Raw genomic sequence first — 20,772 nt, forward strand, 5'->3', positions numbered from 1 at the left:
TGTGTATATTATAGTAATAAGTAGAAACAGCTGATTGAGTTTAACATAATATGTAATAACGCATAGAAAGAAGGTCTGGAAAGAATACACCAAACTGTTGAAATCATGATTTCGAATTGGGAGCATTATGAATGATTTTTATTTTCACCTCCTTAATTTTCTGTATTGTTCAAAGTTTCTAGAATGAACGCGTATTCATATATAACAGATAAGAAAATTTGGTTTCCTCCCTCAAACAGTATCTCTCAGAAAGGGAGTTGCATTTGAGTTCTTCCAAAGTCCTTTGCACTATGGTGTGCTCACTGACTTTTTTTGAAACACAAAGTGCTAGGTGGGGAGGACACATTAGCTTGAATTGACCCTAACAAATCATAAACTTTTAGATAATTATGGTTGTTTGCTTTTTAAAAGAAGGACCATGGAAGGAGGAGGAAGAAAAGGAAAAAAGTTAAAAATAATAATCAAGGACCAGAAAGCATTAACATAAATTTAATGAATCATTTCTTTGGGAAAAGGCCTCCAAATTAATTGCAAGTTCTAAATGTCATTGTGCACCAGCTTTCTGAAGATTGCTTTTACCAAGCAATGCTATAAGTGATTACATTGTGACAAACATAAATATACATTTGTAGGATGAATGGAACAAAAAGTTGTTTTAGTGTTTTGTAAATAGTACTTGTGGCTTGTGATAAAAATTGGCAATGGCAGCATCACGGTTTGAAAAAAAAAACAAATTAGATGGAAGAGAAGATTATGTCTGGAAAACTATCAGATACCTAAAAACATATCTCATGAAATGGAAGACATTTGTCACTAGACACACAGATGGCAACTTTAAATCAGACACCTTCATGGGATGGAAAAGTGGAAAAATATTTCTAAATTGAGTTATTTTATACAATATGACTTTAAATATGTACACTTAATTAAATTAATAAATTAAACATTGAAATTAGATATATAACTATTTCATCTATCTTTCTAAAGGCTTACATTTGAGTTGGTCCACATTATTACATTTTTTTTTTTCTCTTTGGGAAAGTAAACTTATGTTAGCGTTACTTTTTATTCCTGTGTGCTTTTATAATAAGAGCAAAATCAAAAGCACAAACTTGCTATGCCTTCCAGGGAATCTTAACATTTAATAGGCATTATGCTCTTATATAAGCAATTATACTGTAGTGATGAAATCCCAGGCATTAGCCAGTGGATGGGGAAGGTATTTAGGGAGACAGTGGGGTCTCTGTGCCCTTAGAATCACATTAGACAGGACCATCTACTTAGCCCTGAGTGAGGCTGGCTTTGTCAGGGAAGATTTCATCCAGGAATATTTCTTGGAGAAGTGACTTTGGAGCTCAGTTTGCAAGTAGGAAGTGGACATATTAGAAAAGAAGGAATAAAAAGACATGTTAGTGACCTACTGCTGCTTACAGACCACCCCAAAGCTTAAAGGCCAGACAGACCTTGGTTCAAATCCTGTCTTCACCACTAGGGAGCCATGTAACATTTGGCAAGTCACATAACCTCTTTAAGCTTTGGTTTTCTCCAGTGTAACATGGGACTAAAATTATAGCTACTTCACAGGATGGCTGTGAGGGTAGACAGTACACTTAGGGATTTGTAAGCATTGAATACATAAGTAAGTGCTCAGTTAGTGTCAGCTGTCATTATTACCTTTGGATTTTCCTTTTTCATCTGTAAAATGGGTTACTGCTGCTGGAATTCCTAGGTCTTATTCTTAAAATGGCTAATGAAATTCTACATCAAGGAATTTGAAAAGATTAAGGGCAGTGTCCCCTTATGTTCTTATTGTTCCCTTAGTGTTCTTATGCTCTGTATACAAAAAAGTCTGTTCCAAAGCTAATTGCTACTCTCTACTGAGAGAAGACCAACTTCACAGCAAGTTGCAGTGTTGATGTGTTAAAGAAAAAATACATTTATTATATAATTGGATATATTATATAAGATGAATTAGGATGCTGGAATGTGCTTATTTTCAAGCATGTACCTTTTCCCTATTTAACAAATATTTTGAAATCTCCCACTGTGTTATATGCCCTAGCCAGGTGTTGGAGATATAATGATAAGTGCAATCAACATTGTTGCTCTCAAGAGCTGCTTTTAATACTCTGCATTAAATAAGGTCTCTGTAAAAATGTATATGATTTTTCACCCCAGAGAATATTCACAAATAGATCACTTAAACTTTTGTTCTCAATCCTGGGCCATTGTTCATATTAACTTAATGGAAGTAATTTGGTATGTTTTGGGGAATAATCATAATTATTTTGATAGAAAATTCTAGAGCCAACCCTAAGTCTGGTCCACCTGTCTGGCAAGTAAAGTGAAAACTGTATTGTAGTAGTGTAGAGCTTCCCTAAGTCCCTCACCTGGGGAAAAAGAGCCTTTTCCAAGGCTGTTTACACCTCTCATAGTTTTGATGGCACAAAAACATCAAGTAAGGAAGACTTTTAACCATAGGTATATTCTTTAAAAAAATTAATATACACTAATCCACATAAAATCCATGCCTCCCACACCATGTTAATTGGAACTGACATCCTTTATTGTAGTCAGGGTTTTCACATCTCTACAAGATAACTCTATTTACTCAATATATAGAAAGCTTATAAGGGGGCCCAATTTAGGTATGAGGAGACTACAAACTCAAGCTGAGTGATAATGAAACATAAACCATTTGGTAGAGTATGGAACTATGTTCAGCAGAAAAATATGCTATGTTCCGGCTTCAGTTCTGTTGCTGGCAAGTGGCTGATACCTGACTGAGGATGCATCTTGGCCCCAGAGTGGAGGTCATGACCAGACCAAAGTGCTCTCCATCTTCATTATTCCATTCAGAGCATCTGGACGACGCCAAGAAAGCTCCTGGCCTCTTTGCTGTTTCCGACTAGGCTAACTTCCTAAGGTCCTACTCAGAAGCATACCTTCCTCACTCTTCCTCTCCTCTGCTCCCTGTTTTCCTCTGTAACGCTCCCTTTAACAATTTCCCAAAAAATGATTGAAGCAGTCATGTTGTCTTATGTTATATGTATTAATTACAATCCCTAAAGAAGGAAACAAAAAGTATCGACGTATAGCTCATTCGGGGGCAGAAAAAAAGCAATGTTTTTTTTTTCTTTGGATATATTGAACAGGGTAGCATCTAATCTACTGTCAATTAACTATGAACATGCTCATTCCAGCACTTTAAAACAGCATCCCTCCAGAAAACAGAAATACATTTTTAATGGAACCACCTGTGCCTCAAGGCCTCTGAGAACTTTAACAAGGATCGGTCCATCAAAATAGTTGCCATAAGCATGTATAATAAATTAAACATGAATTTTAAATTATTCATTACCTTCCTGAGGGATCGAGATGCTGTAGGGATAATGAAAATGCAATGATAATAAGCAATCAGTTGTGATTTTAAAAAGGAGGTGAAAAAGAAGGGTCCATCTACATTTCACCTTTGCTGAAGAATGAGCTAAAAGGACATCTTTAAATTAGTACTAATTAATGTAAACTTGCAATGAAAGGTATTACTTTATTTTACTTCATGATTTTTATTTTTTATTTCTTGAGACAGAGTCTCGCTCTGTCGCCCAGGCTGGAGCGCACTGGTGCGATCACAGCTCACTGCAACCTCAACCTCCTGGCCTCAACTCCTGGGCTTAAGGGGCTCTCCTGCCTCAGCCTCCCAGATAGCTGGGACCACAAGCACGTACCACCATGTCCAGCTAATTTTTTAATTTTTGGTAGAGATTGGGTCCATCTACATTGACCAGGCTGGTCTTGAAGTTTTGATCGTCATGCCTCAGTCTTTCAAAGTGTTGGGATTACAGGCATGAGCTACCATGCCCAGCCTACTTTATTTTATATTTTACTGAAATGTTATTGGTCTATATTGTCACAAATTTAATCACAGAACACAGCCAGGAGAGAAAAATAATAATAGTAATAATAATAGATACTATTTATGAGTTACTTTGATTGTACTTTTCATAAATGATCCTCACTTCAAATAGGAGGCAATCAAGTGTAGAGAGATGAACTTACCCTTGGTCATAGGGCTAGGATTTAAACACTCGTCTGTGAGGCTAAAGCTTATGTTTTTCTCACTACATTGCTCTAGTCAAACCATATTTCCTCCCAAGGTTAGGATGATGACAAGAAGTAGCTAAGCACTCTGTAGTCAGAGTTCCTGGTTCAAATAGTAGCTCTTCTTACTAGCTGCGTGACTTTGGATAACTCACCTAACTTCTCTGTGCTTCAATTTCTTCCTGTATAAAATAGAGATAATGTGAGAATTAAACGGGACAAAGTATACACAGCAATTAAGCCAATGCTTGCTATACAGCAAGTGATCAATGTGTGGTACCATTTTTGTTACTGCTGTTATTGTTATTATTACTGAAAGCAAACAAAAATAAAAAAAGAATGGCTTGGCTGCTTTAAATGAGAAACAGCCCTAAAGTAATGCCAGATGCTCTTGCTGGGTCTGGGAGAACAGCAGATTACTCACTCTGTTGAGTTGTCAAGCCTGGGTGATCCCTGCCTGCCGCACTCACAGTCTGCTGTTTACAGTCCTGAATGCATGCAGTGGAATGGTCCTCCTCATCTGCAGCATCTGGTGCAATGTAGGAGACCCTTCAGCTTCCTCTGGACTGTTTCTCTTTTCCGTTTGTGTCCATCTTCCTTGATCAAACTCCAGAAGGCGTATCCCCAATAGGTTTCTCCATTTTGGAGGATCTCTTCCATATTTTACATGCTAGGACTGTGGTATTCTGTTATGGCAGCCCTAGCAGATGAATAATACAGGTAGAATGGTCCTCAGGTGGTCTGAAGCAGGAGATATGGCACTCATGGTGCTCTCTGATGAAGCCTGAGTCAATGGAGGAGCCCGCAGCTGCTGGGTCACTCGGTCTCAGGTCTGTGAGAGTCAGCTGGGGCACAAGAGCTCTGGGAACTTCGAAGGCACCCTCTCGAGAAAGCATTTTCTGTGTTAAATATTTTCCTCCACAGGTCTGAAATTCCATCAATAGAAATTCATATGGGGGTCTTGATGCCTTCTTTAGTTTTCAGCAATCTCATGATAAAATGAGAATGTACCTGGTCATCAGGATGCTGTTAATAGGCTGAGAATGTGGGGTGTGGTTTCTGGAAAAGGCCTGTAGGGAAGGGGCAGTGAAGGACAGAGGGGTCAGATCTTTAGGTTGTCTCCCTTGCAGTTTTGCCCAGGGCCAGCCTCAATGAGCTTCTCATGCGGTTTACAGAAAGAAAGGTGGAGTTTTGGGTCTTCCTTGGAAGTGTTAACACTTTTCTGAATGTGAGGTTTTGGGCTGGGGGAACAAGGCTACAGTGATTGCTTCATTGTTTGGTGGTAGAGTCTTTGAGATCCTTCTTTGACCTTTCAGACTCTACAACATTTTGACCAAAGTTTTTGCTTTTAGTGTAAGGGATGTGGTGCAACTGGGGAAGGTGCTATTGGGGTTTTTAGTGTAAAGGATGTGGTGCAATTGGGGAAGGAAGTGTGGAGAACAAACAAAGCAAAGCACACTGGCCACAGTTCAGTAAAACAGCACACCTCTGCCCCCACCCCCTCTAAAGTACTTAACTTCTTCCTCAACCTTTTTTCTTTTACCTTATCCCCTTTTTGGGCCTCTAGAAGGAAAATACCCCTCTTTTTTTCTTACTACTGACTCTAGTGTGTTTATAACTTTGGTATTTTAATTTGTCATTGTTTTGGCTTAAATGTGAATGTAAAGGAGAGTTTAATAGCAGTAAATAAACTGCCAAGTAGCCTGTAGAAATGCTTTTGTATTTGAAGTCAGATTAAATTTGTCCTCCAGTAAGATTTCTGTCACTGCCCTCTCTCCTCTGCCTTCCTTCCCCTGGAATCCTTCCCCTAACATGGCAGGTTGTCTCCACACTCTCAGGGTGCTAGCAGCTTCTAGGATTTACTCTTGACTTCTCATGAGATTGTTGGAGACTGAAAAAAAAAAGCCTTTAAGATCCTAAAACAAATCATATGTAAAGATACTATTTCAGACCACTGGAACACATGCGGTGAGGAAGGGGACCCTCCCAATGTTTCCAATAGATTAGTCTATAATCAACAAGAGTTCTGCACAGGAATGAAACAGAGGATGCTGAGAGGGAGAAGAATCAGGATGATCATGTATGAATGAGTGTCAATAGAGATAGCTTCCTCGAAGGGAAGAAATATGCATCACACTCTGTTCTGGGTCAAATAGAATGTTACAAATTACAGAAGAAATGATCTAGGTAATTATTTTTATACCACTTCACTTAAAACCCTTCATTTTCTTTGAATGGTAGTCATTTGTTTTCTTTCTAGGTGGGGTGATGGAATAACCATCTGCCAATGTATAGCTCCAATGTATGGGGAGTGGTCACACACCAGGGAGGGAAAAATGCGTATTTTTCTCAGTGTGTGGGCTTATAGATGAGAGAGATAATAGCCACTGACAACGTGGGGGGAAACAAACACCTTTTTGACTAAATTATATGGCATTCTTTACGATGTTGCAGCTCTTTTAAAATAACCTCAAAACTTTCCTAAAAGAAACGGAATGTATATCTGTGAAGGCTAATTAAGAATGTGAATAAACACAAAAATGACACTTTTGAAGAAAATCTTTTTGGAATCTGTACCATACTCCTTTTAGTCTCTGGCCCAAATGACAAAGATGAACTTTGTTAATACATTTATGTGGGTCTATTTATTGGCAGTCAGCTTGTTGGAGAGGCTGCCTGACTTGGACATAAATAAGAGAATGCAAATAATACCCTTACGTAGGAGTGCAAAGCCAAGTCTATCTTTCGGGGGATTCTAGCTAAGGAGAGTCCATTCCATGTTTTTATTGAGATAATTTCCTATGTAGCTCATCTTAGACACCATCAACAAATAAATCAGTACAGAGTAGATTGTATTTTCTCTAGAGAAACAAAGTTAGAATGGAACTTTGAAACAAGTAAGTCATTGTTATGGCCAATAGTGTGTTATAAAAGCAAACATGCAGCATCCAAATAAGTAAATGTATTTTCTAAATCTTAATAATATATATAGAGAGATATATATAAATATACCATATGTGGACTGTGGAAAGGATATAGCTCTAAAGATATGCATCAGCTGTATCTGACCAAAAATTTATTTGCTAACCAGAATTAAGCATTTTATTGAGAACTGAATTTGTTGTCCAGAAATGTAGAAAGTCCTGTTGGATGTCTTGGATCTCTTAAAAAATAACTCCAAGCAATTTTCTGCAGAAAATGACTTTTCCCCCTGTTTAATATACTCCCTGTAGCAAGCAAAAGCATTTAAATCATTTAACTGACCTCAGCACTACCCTACAGTGATGCTCAAAACATGCTTGTTGTTAGGAAGATTGGTAGCAGTGTTTTGTCTACCAAAAGGGTTTATTTTAATGACATGTTACAAAATGAATGAATGTTCATGGTACACAAAATGTGCAAATAAACAGAAGGAAGAAAAGTAGTATTTCATAATTTTACATCTTTAGAGATAATTACTGGTTTTTAACATGTATGTTTCCATTTAACCATGTAGCAACAAATAGTTTATCTCATCGACTATTCGTAGCGTCCTTTAAAATGGATGCCTATTATTTCTATATAGCATACCTTATTTAACCAACCTCCATTTCTGGACATTTCAGTTGCTTCTATTGTTTTTGCCATTATGCCTGTAGCACCCACACCTGTGGCTTCATGGGTTGTTTGCTTCATTTAGGTACAGGGTTACAGATGGCTCTGCTGATAGCAGTTGGACTTGGGCTGCTGAGGTACCGTGGAGTTTAGAGGAGAAGAGAAATCCCCCCAGTACTTTGAGAAGTACACTTTGCGGTCCATTTTGCCTGAAAGGAGAGAAGACTTGAAGGTTGATGGCAAGGAGGTTTCGGAGGTCAAGTGGGTGATACTCTTTGAGTGGGCCCCAGGGCATGTTCCTCATGAGTGCAGACCGAAGAGCTTCTGCTGCAGAGGAGACTCAGGGGAAGGGTAGACATGCTGAGTTGTCCTGTGGATGTCACTCAGCCTCCTCTGTGGCCACCCCTGTGCTTGCTCAGTGTTCTGTGAACAAGGTAGGAGTCAGGGCTGGAGGCTGTGCATATGTTCAACAACAAAATTTCCCCTTACAATGGCTGACCTGGTCATTGGCCCCACTGAACGCCAGATTTGCTGAGCAATCTCCAGTCTTGAACATTTCATGTGGTACCACATGCCAAACGAGGGATAGATGGATTGACCACCTTTTGGACCCCTTCTGACCAAGCAGCACCAACAGTGGAATGCTGAACTGCCAGTAACCATACCACCTATTGGAAACAACAGTGGGACTCAGTGAATGAGGGGGCCTGGCTCTCTAGAGGGAGTTATCTGTTACTCCAGAGAGCCATTCACAAAGCACTAGAGCACTGTGAAGAATCCATGGTGGGTTCCAATATTGTTTCTAGGTCTTTTGCACTAAGTGAACTGTTGAAAACTCTTGACTGGTAGGACTAAGGGAAGAGTGTTTACCATCATCTCCTGTGACTCTCCAGTCTGTCCACCTGAGTAGGAAAACCATGTCTTGCTTTGGACCCTGGGTAACTAATTGTAGAGATGCCTCAGCCTATGCCTGTGCTCTTCCTCAAAGAATGCGCTTGAAGGCAGAGAACCAGTTGGTTCCTATGGAAGACTTTGCTTTTTTTTCCCAATAAGCCCTGCATGATGCTGGCTCACTTGCACAATATTGAACTGTTTATCCAGGGGGTAGTTACAGATTCTGTGGCTTAAATTTTTTTTTTTAAATTTTGGTAAATATATGTATAACATAAAATTTATTATTTTACCATTTTTAAGTATAGAGCTCTGTGACATGAATCTGTGGGCTTCTTGCCTCTAAACTTGAGTCCATGACTGTTCTCTACTGAAACTCCAATCTCTTCAGTGGAAGGACCATATTTCCTCCATGTGAAGATGCTCTTAACTGTATAACAAAGCACTATATTCATAGCAATATTTTATTTAAAAAGATTTTCCTGGCAAGTTTCTTTGGATGTCAGTTATAAGACACACTCCAATTTCAGAAGTGAAAATTATGCATCATAGAATGGAGGAAATATGTGGCTTCTTTCTATCCCATGGCAATGGCAGGAGTTTCAAAAAATGTTTCTGAGGGGAGAGTCACTTTCTGCATGGTGTAGAAGATGATCAAGCTGGAATGCTACACTTGGTTGGGCAGTCATAGGAGCACCACGATACTATCCAGGCAACCCCATTAGCCACCTTCTGGCTGAGGGGAGTCAAGTACTCTACCGTCTCATCTTCATTGCTTTGGTGGCTTCACGTGCCTTATTCCCTTTCCATATGGCATTGACAGAAACTACAGAATGTGTAGACCAAGGGTAGCAGAACTGAGGCATAGGTGTGAGGCTGCATGAAATGAATGTTGATATTTTTAAGCGAGAAAGATGGGTTCTTCCTATTAGGTGGAATCCACTTTAAAGAGAAGAGCACAGGCAAGCTTGGGACTGAAAGGGAGAAGTCAGCTTGAGAGTGGGGTTGGGGAAGAGTGAAGAGCGGAGGGCCAGCTTTGTCGTCCGGCTTGGTTATGGTGGAAAAGACTGCATTTGGCAGAACACATAATCAGTGACGGATTTTATTTAAACTTTGGCTTATAGAAGCGACTTCCTTTTCCTTCCTCACTGGTTTTCAGCCCTGAGCCTCTGCCCAGCTCTCCCACGAGGGAGTCCCCACACAAATGCCTTGTATTGGTGATAGATCTGTGTTAATTGTATCCATACTGTCCTACCCAGTCTTTCTTGTAATTATGGGCAAGAAATTCTAAGACAGATGGTTAGCTTTCTCCATATGCTGTGTGACAATGGAAATGAGCAAAGCTCATGAACTGACAGGAGGCCTGACAGGGGGCCATTGTCTCATTGGCACTCAGTTCTATCTGATTGGGTTGATGCTGCAAAGGTAATTTAATGTGTCAGAGCAAACATGTGGCAAGACCAGTACCTACCAGAGAAGCATTGCATTTTTAAAAGCCTGAACTATGAAAGATTTTTTTTAAGTGTCTAGAAGTCAGGGAAAACTTTACGTCTCTTAAACTAGATAGCACCTTAGTGACTTTACTCTTAGCTTAGGGTGCATAACAAATTTAAACAGAACTCTCCATGTTTCCTGGAATCTAAAATTCACTGGGAAGTAATTAGCATTTACAGACAAATAATGCTTCAAGAGACCTATGAGATAAAATACATGTTTGGGTTTGTGGAAAATAACAAAATATCACAACACTCTCAGAAAACAAATTGTATTGAAGACTAAATAACTACAGAAAGAAAAACAACTAATATTTATTGAGCATCTACAATCTGCTGAGACCTTTATATACATTTCTCACTTTAACCTCAGTGCAACCTTGGAGGTAGGCTTGATCTATATTTTGTAGAGTAAGATAATCAGGCTCAGAGTGTTTAAGTAACTGTCAAGGTGTGAAGCCTGGCAAGTTGTGGAGCTGATATCTCACACTTCCCATCACACCAGTTACCTACTGCCTTTAGCCACATTGAGATAAAATAGAAACAACTGAATTCTCTAGGTTCCATCTAACCTTGCTGCTCTAACCTCCTTCTCTCTTAAACTCCCACACTGGCCCTTTCCTATGGAGTCATGTGTTGACTGACCACATACTGCTTTGTGATGGGTTTCTATTTTTTAACCCATATTTGAAACTTTGTTATTTAATGTTTTGCATGTGTATTGCTCTTCTCTTTAGTAGATGATAAGCCCCATGAGGGCACTGACTTTGATTGTTGTACTTCCCACATCATTTTGTGAATAATTGATGCTCGATTACTACCTATTGATTTGATTTTAATTAGTGTGAAGGAGATAGTTTATAAGCTGTAGTTGATCTGATATAAAAGTCATAGTCAAGATTGTTTTGAGGCATTTAAAGTACTTTTCATGGGACTTCTGACAATTGTTACACCCACAATGTTAGTAATTCAGAGAGACTGGTGAAGAAATAAATGGATTTTTAAATTTTGAGAGTAGCTATATCATTAAGGATTTCAGTGAGATATTTCATTACTTTAACACTTTACTGTTAAAAATCCCTGTAGATTTCCATCAGTTTCCTTGTTATGTTTTCATTTTTTCTTTAATCAGATCAGAGTCCACCTCTACCAGGGAAGCTTACTAAATTTGGAGACAGCCTTATTGCTTATACCTCTGAGCCTTACTTTTCCAAATATTTCAGAAGGCTAAGACTTAACATATTTTTATGTAGAAATATTCATCAAGGTCAAAAGGTGGCAGGCAAACAAAAGCTAATTTCATTCAGAAGATTCTGTTTTCTTTTGGCCTTGGCGCTTGTTTCCCGCTTGAGTCACTTCCCTCAAGAGGGTAGCCCTGGACAGCAGACATGAGAGCCGGTGAGAATTGTCTTAATGAACAACAGAAGACAGACACAAAATTTCTTTCATTTTGTGGTAGTCCTTATTTTGCATTGGAAAATATGTGTAATTCACAGCACTATAATTCTCATTCTTATGCCAAATGCAATCCTGGAGGAGGCTATTACTGGCTCAGGGTCTGGAGTATGTACTGCATTAAAGCCAGTAGCTTGTTTTTCCATCTGGGCTAGGCACAGAGTTTGCAAACTTTTTTTCTGACTTACTCATTCCCTGGTAAATTCCAGTCCTGGGCTACTGTAGGACATAGACAAAGCTTTACCTCAAAAGTTGCAAATGGAATACGGCCCTTGTTTAAAAGTGTTTTGCTACTGGAAGTACAACTAGTTCTACTGAGGTTTGTGTTGGCCACCTCAGGCTTGTGGGCTCAGTTCAAAGTTTTGGTTTAGTTCTGCAGGGTTTATGACTTGGCTACCTGAGGGACTGGCCCTCACACTGTTCCTTCCTCCCAGCTGGGAATATCTGCTAGAGCACTTGGCTAAAGCTTTCCAGATATTACTTTGGAATAGTCATGATGATGGCTCAAGTGTTCTTGGAGGATGTTCACATTTGGAACTTCCTTATGTGCTCTGACGTGGCTCCAGCTGTTTTCTTTTCCTGTTAGAGAAGGTGTTTAATTACTCTGCCTTGTTTGTTGCACTAAACTGATTTAATCAAAGATCTCCTTAAGTTTGGAGCGTGTATGTTAGTTTCCTGTTGCTGGTGCAACAAATCCCACACTTAAAACAATACAAATTTATTTTCTTACAGTTCTGGAGGTCAGAAGGCCAAATGAATCATAAAAGGCTAAAATCAAGGAAGGTGTCAGCAAGGTTGGATCTTTCTGGAAGCTACTTGGGAGAATCTAGTCCTTACCTTAGCCACTTCTGGAGGCCACCAGCAGTCCTTGGCTGTTGGCTGCATCACTCCAATCTCTGCTTTCATGCTCACACTGCTTTCTCCTCTACTGTAATAAAATTCCCTCTGCCTCTCTTACTAGGTCCCTGTGATTATATTTAGGGTCCATCAAGACAATCCAGTATAATCTTTCCATCTCAGGATCCTTAATCATATCTGCAAAATCACTTTTGCCATATAAGGTAACATTTACAAGCTTCAGGGATTGGGAAGTGGACATCTTGTGGGACCACTCTTCAGCCTAGTACATTGCTTGATGCATCTGAATTTGAATCCTGGCTCTAACAATGTTTTATTCTTTCTAAGCCTTAGGTTTATCTCAATGGTGTTAATAGTGTTTGTCTCTCATTAGGTTGATGTAAGATTTTGATGAGGTAAGTATGTAAAGTGCTACCACCAACCAAGCACCCCCATAGGTGTTCTGTTAATTTTAATTTCTTTTTTTCTTATCCCCTTTGATAATATCTGAAAATTTAAATATTTTAGTTCAAAGGCAGTGGGTCTTTGAACTTTATAAATTGTGTAGCACAAATATAAAATACTAAAAATATGTCCAAAATAATTATCACATAGACAAAATACTGGCTAATATCCAGTTAAGGTTCCAATGAAGTATGAAACTATAACATGATGCAACAGATAATGTATCATTGCGCTTAGAGTCATGGGTATTATAGTATGAATGGTATTAGAAGCTTATCACCTTAAATAAGGTACTGAAGATTTTCTGCTTTCAACATCTCTGATTTGTTAAAATACATCAGACCACTCTATGTGTGGGGCAAAGAGTATGAAAGAGGGGGGCATATCATTCTTCGAGACATTGGTATGCTTTTTATGTAGGTATAGAATAGAATAAAACAATGATAATTTGTTTAACAAATATTAATTGAGCCTTTTTGATATGTCACACAGTGGCCAAGATTTTGCCAATATAAATATGAAACGTCATGGTTCCTACCCTTATCTAATGGACAGACAGAAAACAAATGTGTAATTCCTATAAATTAAGATAAGAAGAGTAATGGTCATAGTGGAAGCACAGGGGAAGGGGTGCTTAAGTCTGCAGCACAGGGGAAGGGGTGCTTAAGTCTGCAGCACAGGGGAAGGGGTGCTGAAGTCTGCAGCACAGGGGAAGGGGTGCTTAAGTCTGCAGCACAGGGGAAGGGGTGCTGAAGTCTGCAGCACAGGGGAAGGGGTGCTTAAGTCTGCAGCACAGGGGAAGGGGTGCTGAAGTCTGCAGCACAGGGGAAGGGGTGCTTAAGTCTGCAGCACAGGGGAAGGGGTGCTGAAGTCTGCAGCACAGGGGAAGGGGTGCTGAAGTCTGCAGCACAGGGGAAGGGGTGCTTAAGTCTGCTGGGAGAATTGGTTAAATGGTGTGGAGGGGAGGTGGTGGTTCTTGAGCCAGCTCTTCAGGAAGGAGAAAGCCTTTTCCAGGTGAATGTGGGGTAGGGCAACCCAGGCAAAGGAGACTGTATCTGGAAATGAATGAAGTACCAAAATATCGCATTCTCACAGAACCTTGAGTAGCTTAGCATTGCAGGAGCAGACAAGCATAGAAGAAATTTATCTTGAGAAACAACATCCCCAACATTGAATTCAAGTATGGATTCAAATTCATTTTGTATAAAGAACCCTGGCTAGAGTGAACACACATCCTACAGAATGGGAGAAAAGTTTTGCAAACTATGCATCTAACAAAGGTCTAAACAAATTTACAAGAGAAAAACAAACCATTAAAAAGTGTGCAAAGGACATGAACAGACGTTTTACAAAAGAAGACATACATTCTGCCAACACTCATATGGGAAAAAGTTCAACATCACTGATCATTAGAGAAATGTAAATCAAAACCACAATGAGATACTATCTGACACCAGTCAGAATGGCTATTATTAAAATATCAAAACATAATAGAAACTGATGAGGTTGTGGAAAAAAAGGAACACTTATACACTGTTATTGGGAGTATAAATCAATTCAACCATCGTGGAAGACAGTGTGGTGATTCCTGAAAGAGCTGAAAACAGAAATACCATTCACCCCAGCAATTCCATTACTGGGTATATACCCAGCAGAATATAAATTGTTCTATTATGAACACACATGTACATGTATGTTCATTGCAGCACTATTCACAATAGCAAAGACATGGAATCAACCTAAATGCCCATCAATGGTGGGGACAGGATAAAGAAAATGTGCTGCATGTATACCATGGAATACTATGCAACCATGAAAAGGAATGAGATCGTATCTTTTGCAGGAACATGGATGGAGCTGGAGGCCATTATCCTCAGCAAACTAACGCAGGAACAGAAAACCAAATACTGCATATTCTCATTTATAAGTGGGAGCTAAATGATGAGAACACATGGACACATAAAGGGAAACAAAACACACTGGGGCCTATCAAAGGTTGGAGGGTGGGAGGAGGGAGACAATAAGGAAAAATAACTAATGGGCACTAGGCTTAATACCTGGAGTGATGAAATGATCTGTACAACAAATTCTTATGATACAAGTTTACCTGTATAACAAACCTACACATGTACCCCTGAACTTAGAAGTTAGAAAACAGGGCACAGGGGCTCACGCTTGTAATCCCAGCACTTTGGGAGGCTGAGGCAGGTGGATCACTTGAGGCCAGGAGTTTGAGACCAGCCTGGCCAACATAGTGAAACCCCATCTTTACTAAAAATATAGAAATTAGTTGGGCACGGTTGCGCACGCCTGTAATCTCAGCTACGTGGGAGGCTGAGGCAGGAGAATTGGTTGAACCTGGGAGGCAAGGTTGCAGTGAGCCGAGATCACACTACTCCACTCCAGCCTGGGCCACAGAGCAAGACTCTGTCTCAAAAATTATAATAAAAAAAATTTGTTTAAAGTCTCAATGATCTTGCCTTTAAAAAAAGTTAAAAAATAAGTAAATAAATATAAAAATAAAAAGCAGACCAACTTAAAAAAAAAAAAAAAAGAACCTGGGATAGGATAACCAGCGCCCAGTTTATTTACTCAGCAAATGTTCCATGGGTAGCTAGTATATGTGGGAAGCTCCAGGCATACAAAGCTTGAAGGAGTCAATTCTTGCTCTCAAAGTCCTTAGGGTCTAGTATAAGAGCTTCTGATTAATATCTTCAACTAGAAATGTGAAGAGTTTGCAGCTAAACTGATACTTTTAAGTGGATTTTTTTTTTTTTTAACTGAACCTTGCTGAAAGTTGAGGGTGGTGAACATTGGAGTTAAAACAGAACTTAGAGCCCATTTATTTTATTACCAATGGCAGTAGAAATGGTTGTCTGCCCACCAAATATTTATATTCCCCTTTTGTAGTGAGGAATAGTTACTGGGCCATGGCTTTCCAGCCAAGGACTGCATATCCCAACTCCCCTTACATCTAGATAGGGACGTATGACTAGGTCTCACAAATGGAATCTGACATGCATAACTTGTTGACTGAGGTGGTTAAAAAAATGGGTACCTTTTCTAGTCTGTCTTCTCTTGCCTTCTAGGTGGACTAAATAAAAAACAAAATGCTCCATGTTTTCAAAGGATGGTGGAGCTACAAGACAGAAGGAACTGGGTCCTTGGATCACCACATTCAGGAAAGCTGTCAGGCAGCTAGAAATACTGTCATTGGATTGATACAGGAGTGAGACATAATATTATGTTGTTTTAAGCTACTAAAATTTGGGGGTTTTGTTTGTTTCAGTACCTTATGCTATCCAAGTTATCACATGAGGAGGATTCCCTTATACAACATACCATGCTTTCTGGGTTTGGGTCTTTGTTGTCATGAAGGGCTAGTGCTTTTACTTGACAGATGTATTGGTAGGTATATCTCCCTTCTATTAAGCTAAAATCTGATGAAATCCTGTTAGTTTTAGCCGTCGATCTCTGGAGCAAGGCCAGGAAGTGTGTTTGTGATACGGAGACTTCTTTTTGTGGTGAAAGAGACCAATTTTGGAGGCCAAGTCTAGCTGGGAACAGCGTTACCTGGAAAGGAATTTGAGAAAACATCACACTGAGTACAGTTGTGGTAAGATGCAGAGATGGACTTGAGAGAGGCTGTTAGAAGCTCAAAGTGAGTCTATAAGGGTTGAGTAGGCCCTGATGTGATGAAGACCAGGAAGACTGAGATTAACATCTAAACCCAGTAATCAGCACGAGCAGTTAGATGTGTCTCTTCATGAGTGCTAGGGAGCTGTTGCTTGAAGGAATCAGAGTAGATGAGACAGGAGCAACAGAAAAAAATCTACCCCTCTATTTATGTCCTCCCTGAGCTTTATCTTCTCCAACCTAAGCAGACCTTTCTTTTTCTTTCTTTTTTTTTTTTATTTTTTATTATTTCGTTTTTAAGACAGGGTCTTGCTGTATCACCGAGGCTGAAGTACAGTGGCATAATCATAGCTCACGGCAGCCTCCACTTCCTGGGCTCAGGCAATCCTCCTACCTCAGCTTCCAGAGTAGCTGGGACTACAGGTGTGCACCACCATGCTTGGCTAATTTTTTATTTATTGTAGAGATTGGGTCTCGCTACTTTGCCTAGGTGTGTCTCAAACTCCTGGCCCCAAGCTGTTTTCCCATCTTGGCCTCCCAAAATGCTGGGATTATAGGCATGAGCTTCTGTACTCAGCCAGCAAACCTTTCTTTCTCTTTTATTTATTTATTTATTTTTTTCGTTTTTGTTTTTTTGTTTTAGTTTATAGACATCATAAAATTCTTTGTATTTTCTTCTGGATTCATGTTAGGTTGTATAGAATTAAATATAGCACTTCATATATGGCCAGTCTAGTATAGAATTCAGTGAGATGATTATTCTAACGTCTGAATGTTATGTGCTTTGAAATAAAACAGACGGGGGCTGACTTCTGCCACTTACAAACTGGGTGATTTTGGGTAAAATGCTTCTCTGAGTCTCAATTTCTACATTTATAAGAGAAAAAAATTATCCTGAATCATATGGTGATTGCTGTGTAACAAAGCACCCTAAAATGTAATGATTTAAAAAGACATCTGTATATTATTTCCCAAGAGACTATGGGAGAGTTGGTTGATCTTGGCTGGACTCTTCTTCTTTTTTTTTTTTTGGGGGGGGGACAGCGTCTCACTCTGTTGCCCAGGCTGGAATGCAGTGGTGTGATCATCGCTCACTGCAGCCTCAATCTCCTGGGCTCAGGAGATCCTCCTGGATGGGTAGTATGCACCACCACACCCAATGAAGTTTTTGTAATTTTTTTGTAGGGGCAGGGTTTCACCATGTTGGCCAGGCTGGTCTCAAATTACTGGGCTCAAGTGATCTGTCCCCCTCAGACTCCTAAAGTGCTGGGATTACAGGTGTGAGCCACTGTGCCCAACCTGGACTTACGTATCTAAAGTCAGTAGGTTGGTGGGGGCTGGTCTGGTCGAGGATGACTTCGGCTGTCATGACGTAAGTGGTTTCTCATCTCCTCACAGGCTACTCTGGGCTTGTTTCTATGGAGATTAGCAGGGTTCCAGGAAAGGGAGGGTGGAAGCGTAGGCGGCTTTGTGAGACTCAGGCTCAGAAGTGGCACAACATCACTTTGGTTGCAGTTTTTTGGCCAAAGCAAATCTAGCCTAGATTCAAAAGGTGAAGATTTCATCTCTTGATGGGGGCGGAGTCATTAAAAAATCACATTGTAATGGATGTGAATAGAAGGAGGCCATTGAAGCCAATAATGCCTTTAATCTAGCACAATTACCTACTTCCAAGAATTTTAACGAAAAACAAATATTATGTGTAAATGATCTGATACACTGTAGTCAATCAATAAACCTAGTTCTTTTTTCTTCCATTCCTCTCCCTCACTTCTTCCCTGTTAATGAAGTCTGAAAATTCATTAATTAGTTTTTGTAGCTACTACATTATTATTATTTTGGACCTGAAATAAATCCAAACTTTTTGTAATGTAAATCTGTCTCTCTCATTCTATATTTATATAACATGTTGTATTTTCTGGTCCTAAATTTAAGATATAAAATTTGCTTTGTAAAATGTATTAAGTGCATAACCATGGCCCATATGCTGTGAAGATGTGCATGATAGTGTGGTGCTTAGGGGCACCCTCTCCGGAGACAGGCTGCCTGGGCTTTAATCCCGGCTGTGCCCTTCACTAGTCCTCTGACCTTGGTCAAGTTACCTAACCTCCCCTCTGTAGAGAGGGAGTTATAATAGGGTTTTGTCATCTCCTATCTCCTATGACTATTGTGAGAATTAAGTAATTCAATATTTCTGAAGCCTCTAATATTTCTGAAACAGTGTCTGGCATGTAGGAAACTCTATGTGAGCAGTTGTTAGATACATAAGTGTTTGAATCTCCTGAGTGTTTCAATTGTTCAGGAAATTTATAATCCACTTAGGTTTACTTTCACCATCTTCTCCAATGAATATTATGAGAAACTCCACATGCTTTGCAGAAATCTATTTACATGGTATCTGTAGCGTTTTTGATCAACATAGCAGTCACTGAATAAAGGCAGTGAAGTTAGTCTGAAATCACTTTATGAACAGTAAAATATTTGTTATTAATAATATTATAATAATGTTACCACTCTTTTAGAATTTATATACTAGATTTTCTGGTTTTCACTGGAAAACCCCACATGCAAAAAAATTATATTATTATGTAATTATTATTAACTAATGTCCTATTTTTCACAACACATGTTTAAAAATTTTCTCCAGACATTTGTCAGGGAGTCGTCTATATTTTATAGGTTCTCATCTTTCCTCCCCTTCTGTTATTCTTTTTTTTAAATTTATTTTTATTTTTTAGAGGCAGAGTCTTACTCTGTTACCCAGGCTGGAGTGCAGTGGTGTGAACATGGCTCACTGTGGCCTCTAACTCCCTGACTCAAGCAATCCTCTTTCCTGAGCCTCCTAAGGAATAGCTGGTACTACAGGCACACACCACCACGCTTGGCTAATTTTTATAATTTTTTGTGGAGATGAGGTCTTACTGTGTTGCCTAGGCTGGTCTTGAACTCCTGAGCTCAAGTGATCCTTCCACCTTGGCCTTCCCAAGTGTTGTGATTACAGGTGTGAGCAACCTTGCCCGGTCTGTTATTCTTTTTCTCCATGATGTTTTAACTGATCGAGATATTTGGACAATTTATTACTTCTTTAAAAACAGCTCAAAATTACCATACTTATGCATAATTGAATACATAATTATAATACATTGTAAGAAACAGATAATTATAAAAAGAAAAGCAAATTAAAAACAAACACCCAAATTTCTATTGTCCAGACTAAACTACTATTAATATTGGTGTTTTTTCTTCCCCCTCTTCCCTCTCTTCCTTCCCTTCTTTCCTTCCTCCCTTCCTCCCTTCCTTCCTTCTCTTCCTTCTCTTTCTTTATGGAAGAATGCTATTCATACCATTTTATAATTTGTTTTCACATAACCAATTATTAACATATTTCTAAAATATCTATTCTACAATATTCTATAACATTCTATCAGTATTCTACAACATCATTTTGATGGCTTTGTATAGCTATGTGGTATGGATATAACATAATTTAACTAGCAATGATCTATTTTGGAGCACTAGTTTTCAGTTTTTTATTATTATTACAAATGTTGCATTTTAAGCACTTTTATGGGTAAAATTTTATGCACAACCGTGATTATTTCATTAGAATATATTATTTGTTGAGTCTAAAGCATAGATCATTTTTAACCTTTTAATAAATTTGCCAAACTTCAGCCCCCCCAGAAATATTATTGTTGTGTATACTCTTAGTCTTGTCTATTCTGTATTAACAATAATAAAAAAATCTTCCCTGCCTTTGTTCTGGAGCGTATGCATTAGTGAACTCAATGATTATTAGAAATCTACATCTAATTAAAAAAAAAATGTAGCTGGGCCCACAGACATTACTTTGTTATAGAAAAGCTTTAATATTTTTATTGTCTTGATTAACAAAACCATTTGTGAGCCATGAGTTCTATCTGTGAGATGGGTCATTAGATGGAGATTGGCCTATCATTGGGCTCTAAAGCCCTAGAAATCTTTTTGTCTCTAAAGAGGCAACAAATAGGCCAATACTGTACTGAATACCTAAGAGAATCAGTGAGCAGTTGTGATATGATGGAATCTACCACTGATTCCTGAGGTAAAATTGTTCAAGGGAAGGGAATTAACTCTTATTAGAAGCCAGGCACTGCACCCATGGGGAGAATGTTTACTTACTGTCTGAAGCCTGGCAGCAGGTGGAACTGCAGCCAGATGGTGGCCCAGCCAGTGAGAGTGGGCCAAGGCCTATACAGTACATGGAGAAGACCCCTAGCCCCTGCTGCACAGCTTTGTGCCCACTGGCCTGGATGGAGTG

The 20,772-nt window shown here is 39.2% G+C and overlaps 1 non-coding gene across 1 annotated transcript; it reads left to right on the forward strand.

The window, feature by feature from the left end:
- Positions 1-18,974: 18,974 nt before the first annotated feature.
- LOC117077016 lies at positions 18,975-19,036 on the forward strand. Its single transcript, XR_004434613.1, has one exon. It is a non-coding gene; the product is annotated as a U7 small nuclear RNA (small nuclear RNA).
- The last annotated feature ends 1,736 nt before the right edge of the window (positions 19,037-20,772 follow it).

Source organism: Trachypithecus francoisi, unplaced genomic scaffold (assembly GCF_009764315.1).
Source record: "Trachypithecus francoisi isolate TF-2019V2 unplaced genomic scaffold, Tfra_2.0 Lachesis_group5, whole genome shotgun sequence".
Lineage (NCBI taxonomy): Eukaryota > Metazoa > Chordata > Mammalia > Primates > Cercopithecidae > Trachypithecus > Trachypithecus francoisi.